At 41.3% G+C, this 15,096-nt stretch overlaps 1 protein-coding gene and 1 pseudogene across 3 annotated transcripts in view; both read right to left on the reverse strand.

The window, feature by feature from the left end:
- LOC117253156 (uncharacterized) overlaps positions 1-15,096 on the reverse strand; it is an 87,275-nt gene that overhangs the window by 38,794 nt on the left and 33,385 nt on the right. The window lies entirely within an intron of this gene.
- Positions 5,323-10,335, reverse strand: LOC144464336 (uncharacterized; annotated as a pseudogene).

Genomic DNA, 15,096 nt, shown 5'->3' on the forward strand with positions numbered 1-15,096 from the left:
ATATTGAACATCCTATTACTCATTTAAACAAAAGTAGATCGGAAAATAGAGCCCAGGTTGAAAAAAACATTAGGGTTGAACAAATTTTATCAACCCATGTCTTACACATATAGAAGAGGTGTGTATGTTAGTGACGCATTAAACCCAGACGTCATCTGTAGTTGTAATTCCTAGGTCCCGTTCCCAAGCTTGTCATATTTTAGTGTGCGTTGGAGGGTCAATGTTTTGAATTATATTATAAGTCTTAGAAATTAGACCCCTGTTCCATGGATTTAAGTTTAACAAATCATACTTAAAGTCTTTGTTTGGCGGCTTGGGGTAAGTATGAAAATGTTTGGAGGCGAAACTACAGACTTGGAGATATCTGAAAAAGTGTGATTTTGGGATATTGTGTTCTTTTACTAGGAATTCAAAAGACAGGACGAAATGTTTGTCAAATAGATCATCAAAGAAAACCAATCCATGTCGGTGCCAGCCAGCAAAGTTCGAATCAGTTTGTGAAGGTGTGAAAAGATGGTTATGGGACACAGGAGAAAGGCCACTCATCTGATTGAGATTAAAATGCTTGCGAAATTGTATCCAGATTCTAATGGAATTGGAAACAACAGGATTGGAAAAAATCTTGCTATTGGTACATAGTGACAGTGGAGCCGTAACCAGAGAGATTGGTGATATTGATGCATGTGATGAGAGTTCCATTGTTGCCCAGATGGGCCAGTCTTTATCGGAGAATGTTGTTATCCAATATGCCAATTTGGAAATGTTCGATGCCCAATAATAATAAAGAAAATTTGGGAGACTCAGTCCTCCTTAAGATTTAGGTCTTCCTAGATAAATTCTCTTCATTCGGGGTGTTGAATGGTTCCATATTAAAGTTGAGATACATTTATTTATTTGAGACATTTATTTATTGCTATAAACAAATACATTAAATCAAATCAAATCAAACTTTATTTGTATAGCACTTTTCATGCATTAAAATTGCAGCACAAAGTGCTTCACAGAATAAAAACATACAACAAAAATATTACATACATATTGAAAACCCACCCCTCCCACCGCCACACATAAACACACACACACACACACACACACACACGGTCAATATAGTCAATAACATGGCTGGGCACTGAGGAACCAGGTGAGGAAAGAACCACCTATGGGGATCTCATCCACACTGAGAGGTGTCACAGCTTACGGCCATAGGGAGCGCCGCCACAGAGACCACCCCGACCCAGATAGACTAGGGTGGACTCCACACATGGTGCAGAGCCCCCCCCAGTCCTCCAGACCCGAGGGATCTCCAGGACGACGTCCCCGCGGGCAGAGGCCCCCCATGAGGAAACACTGGAGCTAAAAACTAAAAGACTAAAAGGCAATATGGTAAGATAAAACAAGTATGAGATAAAATAATAAAAAAATAAATGAAGATTTAGAAATGTAATAATAATAAGATGTATAAGGATTTAAAAATAAATCATTTAAAAGCATTAGAAATTAAAATAACATAATATAAGAATTAAAATAACATATAAGAATTAAAAGAGTAAAAGAAAACAGTTCAAAGCCAAACTAAAAAGGTGAGTCTTGAGCCTCCTTTTAAAAACATCAACAGTCTCTGCAGTCCTGATGCTCCTGATTTTTTATGTGTGGAATAAAACTAAGCTCAGAGTCAAAAATGACGCCCAGGTTCTTTACACATTGTGAAGGTTTAAAATCTTGTACTTTTGGTACTGGTATTAATCTTGGTAATACTGTCATCCTAAGGGCATTAATGCGACCTGCCAGTGAGATCGGGAGGAATGACCACCTTTCTAAGTCTTTTTTTCATTCATTCATTCATCTTCTAACCGCTTCATCCTCTTGAGGGTCGCGGGGGGGCTGGAGCCTATCCCAACTGACATCGGGCGAGAAGCAGGGTACACCCTGGACAGGTCGCCAGACTATCGCAGGGCTGACACATAGAGACAAACAACCATTCACGCTCACATTCACACCTATGGACAATTTAGAGTTACCAATTAACCTAGTCCCCAATCTGCATGTCTTTGGACTGTGGGAGGAAGCCGGAGTGCCCGGAGAGAACCCACGCTGACACGGGGAGAACATGCAAACTCCGCACAGAAGGGCTCCCACGCCCGGGATCGAACCGGCAACCCTCTTGCTGTGAGGCGAAAGTGCTAACCACCACACCACCGTGCCGCCCAAGTCTTTTTTTGTGCGTTCTAATAAACTGTCGAAGTTTGCTGTTTTAAGTGTTTTAAATGAACTGGTTACATTCACACCTAGGTACTTAAAGGACTGATGTTCAGTTTTATAGGGAAAGGGGTCATAATATAATGCTTTGCTCGTGTCAATTATAGGGAATAAAAAGTTTTTTGTTAAATTTAATTTATAGCCTGAAAAACTCCTAAATTTCTGTAATAGATGTAGAAGATGAGGTATAGACTGAATTGGGTTGGCAACAAAAAGAAGTAGGTCATCCGCAAAAAGCGCAACCTTATGGATTGTGTTTCCTCTCGTGATGCCCTTGATACCTTAGTCACCCCTCACCACAATAGCAATAGGTTCTATGGCTAAGTCAAATAAAAATGGTGATAAGCAACAGCCCTGACGTGTCCCTTTATATATTGGAAAGTATATTGATATTAAGCCATTTGTTTTAACAGCCGATGTAGGGTTGCCATACAGAATTTTAATCCAATTGCAAAATGTTTCCCCAAATCCAAATTTCTTCATGACTGCGTGTAGGTATTCCCACTCTATTCTATCAAAGGCCATTCCAGCGTCAAGTGATAGACTTACCACAGGCGCCTCATATTAAAAAATGGCTGTCGACCTGGAATGAAACCAGTTTGATCCTGGTGTGTAAGTGTTGGTATCACATCATTCAATCGATTTGCCAGTGATTTGGTCTTTATAGTCACAGCAGAGGAGACTAATGGGTCTATAAGATGAGCAGTCGAGTGGAGTCTTTTTCCCATATTAGTGATATGGTTGCTTGAGTAAGGGTTGATGGTAGGCTGCCATTTTCCAAAGTTTCGTCATACACTGATTTCAGGATAGGTACTGATTTGGATGCAAATGTCTTGTAATATTCAATGGGAAACCCATCGGGTCCCGGAGCCCGTCCACTCTGCATGGAGTTAATTGCAGCTTGTATCTCGTTAGTGGTAAGAGGTTGATCAAGCGAGGTTTGAGCATCTGAGTTAAGAGTGGGAATATCTAGAGAGTCTAGAAAATATTGTATTGTGCATGTGTTTGCATCTGTGTTCACATGTAATAACACCTGGGCCAATGTTACTCTCTGTAATTTGGGAGTTGCTGTTTCTTTGACGGAGTTGATGTGTGAATAGTCGACCTGCTTTCTGTCCGTGTTCATAAAGTTTTTGTTTAGTTTTAAGTAAGTTTCTTACTGCCTGATGGGTAGAGAGGTTGTTGAATTCCATCTGAAGCAAAATGTGCCCTTTCTGTAATTCTGATGTGGGAGATGTTGAGAATTTTTTATCAATGTCCAGGATAGACTGCTCAATTTCTGAAAGATGTTTATTGCGTTGTTTATTCTGATGGGCTGTGTATGAAATTATCTGACCTCTAATGTAGGCTTTATGTGCTTCCCACAGAACGCGTTGTGATATGTTTGAGCAGTCGTTTGTTTCAAGAAAGAAGTCAATTTGCTCGGTAACAAATTTCTTAAATTCAGTGCATGAACAATAGAGAGGGGTCAAGCTGCCATGTTCGTTGGGGCTGGACATTATCTAGGAAATGAATGTCCAATTGCACAGGGGAGTGATCAGATACAACACTACTATGATATTGTGAATTGGTAACATGTAGAAGGAGATTATTGTTAATTAAAAAATAGTCTATCCTTGAGTAGCTTTTGTGGACAGGTGAAAAGAATGAGAATTGTTTCGTATCTGGATTTAGATTCCTCCATGGATCTGTGAGACTGTAGGACTGCATGAAAGATTCAAGGACATTACCCGATTTAGATAGTTGGCTGTCCGGTTTGGGATTTGATCTATCTAATTGTGGATGTAATACACAGTTTAGATCTCTGGCTATGATAAGCTGATGGGTGTTAACATCAGGTAAAGAGGCAATTAATTTAGTAAAAAACTGTGGATCATCCCAATTGGGGCCATACATATTTACAAGGATAACTGGAGAACTGCAGAGCCTACCTATTAATATAATGAATCTACTATTGGGGTCTTTAATCGTTGTGGTATGGTTGAATTAGGCTCCCTTCCTAAAAAGAATTGCAACACCCCTTGAGTTGTGGTTAAAGTTGGAATGGTAGACCTGACCAATCCAGTTATTTCTCAGCCTTTTGTGATGGTTGACCTTAAATGCGTCTCCTGTAAAAATGTGACGTCTGGGTTAAATGATCTCAAATGGCAAAAAATTTTTGTTGTGTTTAATTGTGTTGCCCATGCCTCTAATGTTCCATGAAATGAAGGAGACAGAGCCAGGAGCTCTGTTTATCTGTCTTTGTGATGTCATGTTACATTGAATTTGAAAAGATATGCCATGTCATCAAGTCCTTGAAGAAAATAGTTGGATCTAATAATACAAACATATAGTTCAAACCAAATTAAAAAACAACTGTGAAAAACTAAAAAACAATAAGAAAATAAAGGCTCTTGGTACTCATCCCTAAAGGCAGTCAGCCCAACAATGTAGGTTGCTCCATCTCCAGTTGAGCATACCATCAACAAGAACACTTGGTACTAAACTAAGCCCTACAAGTGCTATGCATGAGTAAAACAATGAAGTGAAGTAACTATCCTCAAAACTAGAATTTCCAAATTAGTTGCTCAACAGCTCTCTTGCTTCTTTAAAAGTAGCCCGACGCTTCCTCACAGCAGCAGTATAATCCGGATAAATGAAGATCCGTTTGTTGTTATGCTGGCTTGATGCTTTTCTCAAGATATCCATCTTTTCTTGAAAATAGCGGAACTTGACAACAATCGGCCGCAGGCTGTAAGCTTCTGTGGGTTTGGTCGAGTGTCGGAGTATAATCCAAACCCAGTGAATCCTGCAATAGCTTAGCCACTGACCGCTCCATATGGACATCCCCGAAGCTTTCTTCCACGCTGATAACACGACAGTTATCTCTGCGTTGCCTTGACTCCAAATCCTCTGGCTGTCAGTTGCTTGACTTGAGAGGTTAATGATGTGAGTGTGTTTCTAGCTCAACGACCCGGTCGGAGTATTGGTTAGCCCCGTCCTCCAGGCTACGGATTGATGTAGCGTGTAGCTTGATCTCCTGGTTGGCATTCTCCAAAGCTTCGTGTAGTTCGGAACCAACTGTGGCTATTTCTCCACGCAGCTCTTTGGAGAGATTTTTTCTATCTTAGTGTGAAAGTCCGTTGATAGTACAGTCACTGTGTCTTCTATTTTAGTCAAGACCGATTGTTCAGAGGCTTTGATGGCTTCCATTATAGTAGTGACGGCCAGATCTGGCGTGTCCTTAGGCGGTCCCATCTCAGGGGACTCCAAGGCTTTAGCTGTTGTTGGTCTTGGCCTGTTCTTGAGCGCGAATGTTGCTTGATATTTAAGTAGAAAAGGCAGGGATAGAAAGAAAAAAAATGCAGCTATAATGTTGTAAGAGGTGTAAGGTTCGTTTTAGGTAGGTATAGTGTTATTTTAGAGGCTGAAATTTAACAAAATTATTATTTTCATGCAGAGCTCAGGGAAGATACATGTTCACATGTTGCTGCTCTCGAGCACCCCCTAGATTTTTCTGCATTTAACACAGCTTAAAGGGGAGAGATATAGGATTCATACTTCCTGGCCAGTAGGTGTCGCACTCACACTCGCTCGCTCTCGCTCCACTCTTCAATTCTACAGGTTGCCACGTAACCAAATCAAAATACTGACATATTTTGGGCCCGTAAAAATTTCTAAAACAATTATTTCTCTACTGTAATTATTTTTCAGGAAAATATAGACTTTAATTCTACACCTTTCTAGACGTTCTGTGGATGTATTATTTTTGAAAAAATATTTGTTTTGATGAAACAGCTACATATGACCTTTAAGTTGAATTAAGTGGGTCTGAACAACATCAAAGGCAGACTGTAGGTATTCCAGAGCTTTTGTTACTGAAGAGGTCAAGCAATAGATGACGGTATCATCTGCGTAGAAATGGTGGGCAACATTTGATAAGTTGTCACAGAGATTATCTATATATATAGAAAAGAACAATGGCCCCAGTATGGAACCCTGAGGAACACCTTTTAACACTGGGAGGAAGGTAGAGGAAGACCCAGCAAACTGAACGCACTGTGTTCTACCCAACAAATAGTTAGCAAACCAGTGTACAGCATGCTCAGATAGACCAATTTTACGGAGTCTATCTGCCAAGGTGACATGGTCTACAGTGTCAAAGGCCTTTGACAAATCAATGAACAAAGCTGCACAAAATTTTTTGCAGTCCAGTGCCTCCATAATGTCATTGACCACCTTAATAGCAGCTGTCGTGCTGTGTTGTTTTCTAAAACCAGACTGATGTTGTGACAAAATGCTATTTCTTTCTAAAAACTCTTTTAAGTTGTTCACTAACAAACTTTTCAAGGACTTTAGCCAGGACACGTAATTTAGAAATTGGCCTGTAGTTATTTACAACTGAGGGATCTCCTCCTTTCAGCAATGGGGGCACATAGGCAGATTTCCAAATATTAGGAATGACATTATTACAAAGTGTTAGATTAAAAATATATGTCAGAGGTTCTGCTATAAAATGTGCTGCAAACTTGAGAAAGTGGGGATCCAGTAAGTCAGGACCAGTCAATTTGCAAGGATCCAGATGCTTTAAAGCTCTACAAACATCAATCACATCAAGAGGAGTGAGACTGAATGATTGAATTTTTGAATTGACTGGGGGTAAAAAAGAGTGAGCCCTCTCTTCATGAGGCAGATTTGGAAATGGATGTTGAGAATCAAATAAGGAACCTGATTAGACAAAATGTTCATTGAAGCAATTGAAAATGGCTGATTTATCCATTATAATGTGTGAATCTTTCATAATGCAGGCTGGCAATTCGTTAATGGCAACATTTCCATACGAGGATTTTATTGCTTTCCAAAATTTCTTAGTGTCATTAAGGTTGTGCTAGCAGTTTTTGAAAGATAAAAATCAGATTTGGCCTTATTGGTACGAGAGGTAAAACGATTTCAAAGCTGTTTAAAAATCAACCAGTCAGCCTGGGATTTGGATAATCTAGCTTTAGCCCAAGCAACATCCCTTTCCTTTAGTAAATTGGACAACTGGGGAGTAAACCATGGATTGCTTCGGCCTTTCACTCTGAATTTGCGAAAAGGAGCATGTTTATCTACAATTTTAATATAAGCATCATGAAAATATTTTCAAGCGAATTCAACATTAATGAGAGAGATTTTGTCCCAATCAAAGGCCCACAGATCACGAAGAAAAGCTTGCTCACAGAAGTGCTTAAAATCTCTTTAAACAACAATTCAAGGTCTTGATTTAGGGAGCTTGGCTTATCTGACAGCAGCAATGACACAGTGGCCACTAATATCATTTGCAAAAATACCTATATGTGTTACCGAAGTAACACTGCTCCCTCTCTCTCCTCGTCCGCTCTTCAGTTTCAATGAGCTCTGCATCCGTGTACGTCCGTGTACTCCATGTTCAAATAAATACGGTCCATCCAGATCCAGTTGATCAAAAGCGGGTAAAAATTCAGACGTTTGTTGTGGCAAGTCAAAACATTCAGATCTCACGTATCACGAGATTTTAGTTGTTGCAGGAAGTTACCGCTGGAGTGACCTTACAAACGCAAGGAGTTACACTGTTTGGAGTAGTCATGGCTGAATTTTTACTCAGTTTTGACCAACTGGATCTGGATGAGCCATTTGAATTTGATGACCGCCCGTATTTATGTGAACACGGAGTGCATGGATGTACACGGATGCAGAGCTCATCAATCAGTCAATCAATTTTATTTATAAAGCCCAATATCACAAATCACAGTTTGCCTCACAGGGCTTTACAGCATATGACATCCCTCTGTCCTTGAAACTGAAGAGCAGACCAGGAGAGAGAGGGAGCAGTGTTACTTAGGTAGCACATATACTAAAATTGCAACAGGCAGAGGAACATGTACAAATCCAGCTAAAGGTAAACACAGATGTTCATTTCTCCTTTCCGTTATGTTGTCGGATAATTATACTAACAATCCAAGCCTATCTGTGTGAAAAAAATGTATTCTGAGTGGATGCATTTTGACGCTGTTTGACGCTGTCTGAGTGCCCCATTATTTAATATAGCACGTGCTCACGGGCTGCAGGCAGGTCAACCCGAGCTTCGTACTGGAGAAATGTCAAATATTGAACATCCTATCACTCATTTAGACAAAAGTAGATCGGAAAATAGGGCCCAGGTTGAAAAAAACATTAGTTCCCCTTTACAGTTTGTCTTGATTGCTTTGATGCAGCAGTCAACTCAAACTCCACATTTTCAAAACAGTTAACACACAGGCCAAAACAGTGGCACTCAAGGTCAAATGACACATTTTGTTTGCAAAAGGCAACAAAAGCAAATTTTGCCTTCAAATAACACAACTTGCAAACAAGTGTATGAGCTCTTCCAATCAACCATTACACGGTGGACAACAAAATACAGCACTCAGTGCAAATCAGTGCACCATTGCTTGTCATTGTAGCCTATTACTGTACGTAGCTTTTTAATGCCAGTGTCATTTGTTGTCAAATTTGCCTTCTTGCAAAGAATTGGATCCAGGATCAGAAATGCTCTGACGCAAATTTTATTGATTCAATTGATTATTTTTTTCAAACTGTGGCTGAAACTGAAATACTGTAAATATTACACAAAATACATGTAAACCAAAATAAAATCTATTACAGTAAAGTATAAAAATCTATTACTGTAGAGTATAAGAAATAGCCACTATTGATACTCAGTCTCTTCTGTCTTGACGATGGGGCCACATGGCCTCATCCACATCACATGCAATATCCTCTCTTGCAATGCACCGAGGGAAAAATCTTCTTGCATGCCTTATCCAACCTTGACATTCCTCTGCACCTATTTCTTGGGCAGCGGCAGTCATTGCATTCAGCAAGGGCATCTGCTCATAGGAATGGTGATCATAAACCTTCCACCTCCAAGCACTTAAGAACTCCTCTATGGGATTCAAAAATGGGGAATATGCTGGAAGGAACTGCATCATCATTCGAGGGTGTACTGCAAACCACTCATTGACAAGGTGAGAGTGGTGGAACGCCACATTGTCCCAGATAATGACGAAGAGTGGCATGCCAGGCCTCAACAGCCCTCTCTCCTCAGGTGGGATCAGCCTGTCATGAAGTGCATTCAGCAATGTTATGAGGCGTTCGGTGTTGTATGGGCCAATAGTGGGGATATGGCATAGGACACCATCATTGGAGATGGCAGCACACATGGTTATGTTGGCACCCCTCTGTCCTGGAACTGTGATAGTGGCCCTGTACCCAATGAGGTTCCTTCCACGTCTCCTCACTTTACAGAGATTGAAGCCGGCTTCATCAACATAAATGAAGACATGATGTGCCCCCTCAGCTTCAAGCTCCATTATTCTCCAAGTAAAAAAAAGCAAAATGACAATGAAAAGTGACTACAGTTGACTCTAACTGCATGATATGACAAGGCATTACAGTATACTGTAGTAATGTTTCCTTACCTCCACATATTGGCATCTGGCCTCCTTCACAACGTCAGAGTTCCTTTGAAATGGAACTGTATAGAGCTGCTTCATGGCCATATGGTTCCTTCTTAGGATGCAGTCAGTGGTGGTCACGCTCACGTTGTTGATGTTCCTAAACATGCCCTGATCTGCGATCACTGCTGCCGTGATTTCACGCAGCCTTATGGCATTGTTTGCCACAACCATGTTCACAACGGCTGCCTCCTGCTCAGCACTAAAAATTCTCCCTCTACCACCAGAGAATGGTAGCCTTTGGATTCTATAAAGAATACATGTAATGGGAATGAGGAAACAATTACATAAAGTATATTACTGAAGATATTTCTATTTATACTGTACAGCAACATTACCTGTTTTCCTGTCAAAAAATTCTGACAATGGATGCGACAGCGTTTCTGTTTAGAACAGGTTGGACTTTTTGTCCAGCCTCTCTAAGTGAAAGGCCATGACTGATAACGTGATCAACAACAGTTGCCCGAATTTAATCAGAAACCTGAGCCCTTCCAACTATACCTCCACCTCGCACTCGGACTCCTCTTCCTCGGACCCCTCTACCTCTTACTCTCACTCTCATCTGCCTTAGACCTCTTCCATCCATGTTGGCAAAGAATAACACAGACGCTGCACCTTTTAAGGCCTGCAGACTGATTGCTAATTGAAGATTTGTGTGAAGGAGTGTCAAACAGGTGTTTCAGTGATTTCATACTGATGTAGGTAGTTTCTAATAGTTAGGAACAGATGGTTTCTGTTTGGTTACCATAGCTAAAACAATGGAGTTTGGACTGCTTGAATGACATCCGTGTTAACTGTTCTGCAAAAGGGTGGGGAAAATGTGTCAATCCAATGAGAAAGGGTTAACACATTTGCAAGAGGTGTCTTGTGCTCGCTGAGACAGTGATGATGAAAACCGAGTGGATCCCAGTTTCTTTAAGCAGGTCAAAGCAATCAAGAAAAACTGTAATATAAAGGTCGTAAGTGCTAATATCGTAGGCAACTGGACTTGCTTGCGTTTCTTGAAGACGTTTCGCCTCTCATCCAAGAAGCTTCTTCAGTTCTAAATGACTGGTACAAAGTTGCAGGCTATAAACCCTGTGTGGGCGGGAACCCTTGCAGAGTCGTAGGGGTCACGTGAGCTCTTAGTTTCAGAGTCGTTAAGGTCACAATGTGAGTCGTTGACCCACCTGGTCACCATGTGAGTCGTTAGGGTCAGGTGGGACAAGAGGTGAATGGGTGTGAAGTCATCTGGGGAGGGATCCCAAGACTGCATTGTAGGTGGGTGATAAGTAGTGTTGTAAGCCACCCCCTCTGTTTAACGATGGTCGTTCCAGCTTGACGTAGATGACTTCTTTAACTCTTCTTTCAAACCATCTTTCCTCCCTGGCCAAGATGTGCACATTGCTGTCCTCAAAGGAGTGTCCCTTCTCCTGTAGATGTAAGTGGACAGCCGAGTCTTGACCCGAGGAGCTGGCTCTCCTGTGTTGTACCATGCGCTTGTGGAGTGGTTGTTTTGTCTCCCCTATGTATAAATCTGTGCATTCCTGGTTGCACTGAACTACATACACTACATTACTCTGCTTATGTTTGGGGATTTTGTCCTTGGGGTGGACAAGTTTCTGTCTCAGTGTGTTACTGGGTTTAAAGTGCACAGGGATGTGGTGTTTGTTGAAAATTCTCCTGAGTTTCTCAGACACTACTGCGACATAAGGAATGACAATGTTGTTACGTTTTTGTGTCTCTTCCTCTCTGTCTGCTCTGGGTCTTTTAGAGGTTTTTGCAAAGGCCCAGTTGGGATAGCCACAGGTTTGAAGTGCTTCCCTGATGTGTTTCTGTTCCTTCACTTTCCCCTCTGTCCTAGTGGGCACGTTTTCAGCCCGATGATTCAGTGTCCTGATAACTCCCAACTTGTGCTCCAGTGGGTGGTGCGAGTCAAACAGCAGGTATTGGTCCGTGTGTGTAGGTTTTCTGTACACCTCTATGTTTAGGTTCCTGCCCTTTTCAATGTGCACTGCACAGTCTAAAAGGGTAGACTGTCTCCTCTGAAATCCTCCCGTGTGAATTTAATGTTGGGGTCCACTACATTAATGTGTTCCTTAAAGGTTTCCACATCCTTAGTTTTGATTTTGACCCAGGTGTTGTCCACATACCTGAAGCAGTGGCTAGGAGCAGTTCCTGTAAAGGTGGTCAATACTCTCTTCTCCACAACTTCCATGTAAAGATTGGCAACTATACGGGACACCGGTGAGCCCATAGCACAGCTGTGCTTTTGTCGGTAGAAACCCTCGCTGATCTTGAAGTAGGTGGTGGTCAAACAAAGGTCCAGCAGGTCACAAATATGGTCTGGGGTGAAGTTGGTCCTGTCTGGAAGGGAGCTGTCTTGTAGCAGACATTTCCTCACCGTCTCAACTGCTTCTTTGGTGGTAATGCAGGTGAAAAGTGAAGTGGCGTCATATGATACCATAGTGTCGTCAGAGTCCAGTGTTATCTCTCTGGTCTTGTTGGTAAAATCCTGAGAGTTCCTTACATGGTGTGGAGTGTTATCAACCAAGGGAGCTAAGATCATAGCTAGGTGTTTGGAGATGTTGTACGTGACTGAGTTGATGCTGCTGATGATGGGTCTTAGTGGTGCTCCTTCCTTGTGTATCTTTGGGAGTCCATAGATGCATGGGATGGCCTCGCCAGGGTACAGCCGATAATACAGTGGTCTATCAATGATTTTGTCCTTTTCCAGTTTTTGTAGATAATCTATGACCTTCTTTTTGTAGCCACTGGTAGGATCACACCTCAGTGTTTCGTATGTGGCTGTGTCACTGAGCAGAGCTGTGATTTTGGCATGGTAGTCTGCTGTCTTCAGCACCACAGTGCATCTCCCTTTGTCTGCCGGCAAGATGGTGATGTTCCAGTCTTTCCTTAGTGATGCCAGGGCCTTCCTTTATTTAGGTTGGAGGGGGGTGTTTTTGCGGCTGATACCTTTGATCTCAGCTGTTCTGCCTCTGTGTCTGCCGGCTTGTTGTTTCTGATGGCTGTCTCTGTTGCTGTGATAAGATCTACCACCTGTATCTGTTCTGGTGTTACGGCAAAGTTCAGTCATTTGGCCAAGATATCCTTTTCCGGTTGAGTGGGCTCTCTGTCCGATAAGTTTTTTACCCACTTATCATGTATGTCCGGATGTGCTGTGTTGTGATCCTTGTTTCTCCAGGTCAGTGCGTCTGTTCTATTAGAGATGTTATGACGGGACTGTAAATGTCAGGAATTTTTGTGTCTGTCGTTTCTTGCCTTTGGAGTGTTGCGAAGTCTGTGCCTTCTCAACAAACTTGGAGACATCTTCCAGGACTTCCCTGGGTAGAAGTGCTGTCAGTTCTTCCAATATCTGTTCCATCTTGGATTTAAGTGCATCGATGGTGAAGTGAATCTGTCTCACTCTCTCATTGAGTAGCTGGTTCTGGGCCCTCTCAAGGATAGTTGCAACCTTGTGTCCTTTCACGGTGGAACCCAAGCCTAGGCTGTTAGGGATGAACCTGTGTTGCCTGCATCTCAGGTTGAAACACAGGTGGTTCCTGTAGTCAGCCAGCTTCCTAAATGTTCTTTCAAATTCCCGTACCAGTCGACATTGAAAATCACATATCTTTTATGTAAACCTAGCAATAACAATAAATAAATTTGAGGGTTCAGAAAAAACACATGGTATATGGTATACCAAACATGTACAGTGAAGAAACAAATGTGTAAGATCCTGCAACATGACCAAATTTGTGGCACCAACCAACTTAACTCCTTTGGCCAAAAGGTCATATTTCCTTGAGCTGACTCACAGGTAGATTTGATGTACTCATCTGACTGTCATTCATGTAACTAAACTTGCATTCAATGTTCACCTTTTATTAATGTGGCTGTGCTTGTAGTTTCCAGCAGATTATTGTTTACTAGGTAGCATTGTGCTGGTAGGAAACATGACATCGGAACTAAGTGAAAGTGTCAAAAGTCAAGTTAATATTCTGAGCAAATAGGGACTTTCTTTGATCATGGCAAGACCAAAGGATTCCAAGGGTGCACTGCATGTAACTCTAAAATGCTTTGCAGGAGTTAATGGACTTCCATACCACATATACAGCCTAGTGTTTGTCATATTTTTACACTTTTAATCGCCTTAATGCTACAGCATAAATAGATAATTTATCTTAGAGATAAATCTATTATACAGCTGCTGCTTTACCACGACAACCACAGACGCATTTGGCTGAAAGTCGCCAGTTAACATAGTCGTGAGTAAATCTGAAACACCGGCAGTTGATTGACTACCATCAGATATTCAATTTAAACAGTTTAAAACCAAATCCCCATTTAAAATGGCGAATGCCATTATTTTGAATATTTTAGGAGAACTAATAACACTCAGACTCAGACAACACTTGAGTATTCAAGCAAACATACGGAACAGACAGAGACAGGTAGAGACGTGCTGCTGCCATCTTGGTTTACATCTTGAGTATTAATGAAAAGATTAAGACTTTTTTTAAGTCTATTGTTCTTTCAATAGACCCTCCCACCTGTCCCTCCCTCTACCTGAAATTATATTCAAGGTGATAATAATGGTAATGTTTTCTTTTTTTTTCCACATTAAACTTTTTCCTTATCAGCTGTGAGTGTCCACGGACTAGGGATGTCCCGATCCGATATTCAGATCGGTATCAGCCGTTGATATTAGCAAAAAACGTGCGTCTGCATCAGATCGGACTGCGTGGAAAAATGCCGATCCAAGAACACCAATCCAGTTTTTCATGGAATCCGATCCAGGTTTTCCGGCCAGCCCAGCGCGCCGCGATTCAAGCACTCCATTCCAGTGATCCGCTCCAGCACTTACTATCAATCCACCAGGCCAGCATGCAGACACAGGAAACAGCAGCACCAGGCTGGCACTGACACTACAAAAATAACTGAAAAGGAAAGGCTGCATTATTTGTTAAATGTCAACAATGTCTTGTGGTGTTAATCTATTTTTATTTATTAGGGGGCCAAAGCACAAGTGTGTGGAGTCTTGCTGCTATTTTAATTTCAGTGTTAGACATTTTAAAGATTTCTTGTGTTGATTTATTTTCTATTTATTAAGGGGCCAAAGCAGCCAAAACAAACCAGCTATATTTTTTATTTAATGTTAATGTTCAAGTTTAAAGTTTTTTATTTAACCCTGTTAACAATAAACAGGTCAGTTTCTCATACCAACTGTTGTGGATCATTCTAACTAACCCGATTAAGTAGTTGTTCTTGTTAGAGTAACATCGCTTGATCAAACCTTTCCTAACATGACTGACAACAAAATAAGTGAATATGTATAATATGCGCTTGGATTGGATTGGTATCGGTA

Source organism: Epinephelus lanceolatus, chromosome 9 (assembly GCF_041903045.1).
Source record: "Epinephelus lanceolatus isolate andai-2023 chromosome 9, ASM4190304v1, whole genome shotgun sequence".
Taxonomy (NCBI): Eukaryota; Metazoa; Chordata; class Actinopteri; order Perciformes; family Serranidae; genus Epinephelus; species Epinephelus lanceolatus.